The sequence below is a fragment of the Cryptomeria japonica genome, chromosome 3 (assembly GCF_030272615.1).
Source record: "Cryptomeria japonica chromosome 3, Sugi_1.0, whole genome shotgun sequence".
Taxonomy (NCBI): Eukaryota; Viridiplantae; Streptophyta; class Pinopsida; order Cupressales; family Cupressaceae; genus Cryptomeria; species Cryptomeria japonica.
The window spans coordinates 530,092,862-530,094,548 of NC_081407.1; positions in this window are offsets into that span (position 1 = coordinate 530,092,862).

Below are 1,687 nucleotides of genomic sequence, written 5' to 3' on the forward strand. Positions count from 1 at the left end.
TGGCTCCTTCCAGCGAATGAAAAGTCGACAGGTCAGCTTCGAAGATGACAGGGCGCCAGGTGTCCGTGATGTGTCCGTGGGCCCACCTCTTCTGAAAGCTCCTAGCAGGGTTTAAATGCCGCGCAAGTCGAGATAAGATCTAACGGCTCGCGCTATTTCGCAAGGGTAAGATGCTCACATTTTAAGGCTGCGAAATAGCGAGAATGAATATCGGTCGTCCATGTGTCACGACAGGGTAAGTGGAAGGCATAGTTGTCAGTGATAGCTGGAGCCCCGTGGCTTTCTTTTGGCGTATTATAAGGTAACACGTGGCACAGGCCGCCACAGTCAGCAGGACAAGGGCGCCAGGTGTCCGTGATGTGTCCGTGGGCCCACCTCTTCTGAAAGCTCCTAGCAGGGTTTAAATGCCGCGCAAGTCGAGATAAGATCTAACGGCTGGCGCTATTTCGCAAACGCTAAGTGCTCACATTTTAAGGCTGCGAAATAGCGAAAGTTAACCTGGACCGTCCACGTGTCTTGATGACACGCGGTCTAAAAGGCAGCTGTGGGTCCCTATAGTGTATGTTCGACAAATGAAAAGTTGACAGGTCAGCTTCGAAGGTGACAAGAAAGCCAGGTGTCTATGGCGTTTCTGTGGGCCCACCTTTTCTGAGGTAGACCTGTCGAGACTGAAGTGGGGCCCCCCATGGTTCTTCTTCCGGCAAATGACAGAATGACAAATCAGCACAGTGGATGACTAGATGTCAGATGTCACTGATGACTCAGCGGGCCCACCATTCCTGAGGACCTGTTCGAAGGATTAAAAGGCGATTAACTTGAAAGATAATCCAACGGCCCGCGCTATTTTGCAAGGGTTAAGTGCTCACCCTTTAAGGCTGCGAAATAGCGAGAATGAATATCAGCCGTCCACATGTCATGATGATGACATGGCAAAAAGAGAAAAGCACGGGCCCGCTACGGTATAAAGGGCGACATTCAGCCAGTATCAAAATAGAATGTGAGGGGATTTTCTAAGCCAATGGTCGGATGCCACGTGGTATTATGTGGCCAATAAAAAGACAGGACTTAGACTAAGGACAAAGCCGTCAAAATGAAATTCACAGAGAGACACTTGCAGAAAGACTGCGGCCCGTTGGAGCTAAAATATGAATTCTTGTATGAATTCGATTTTGAAGGGACGGTCGAAGCATGCGAAATCAATGTTACAGTTAAGGCCCAGAGTACAAGCATTTGATTTCCTAACAACCAAGTAAGGATACCTCTTAAAAGGATTTTTGCAGAGGAGGCAAACGCAGAGTTATCTTTTACAAATACAGAGAAGGCGAATTGGTTGCAGAGCGAATTTCTTCGAGCAAGCATCAGGTTTTTTCTTATTTTGCAGCCATTCTTGTGTTGTGATACGTGAAACTGTTCTCGTATAGCAGAAATATTTTCAGAAGTAATATTTATCTGGTTGTATTGCAAATGGCTCCTAAAAGGGAATTTTCTGGTAAAGTTGATTATCTTGAAAGAAGTGTGTGTGATGACTTCTTAGAGCAGTTGACGCTGTCAACCAACCAGGCATCTAAGGCCAAAGAATTAGTACCCAGGGCTCCCCGACTGAGAATTGGAGAAGGATTGTATGATAAGGGTAATTGGTTAAGAGACCCACAGGTTGGGCTGTCTGGGTTGGGGTTATTTAAAATCG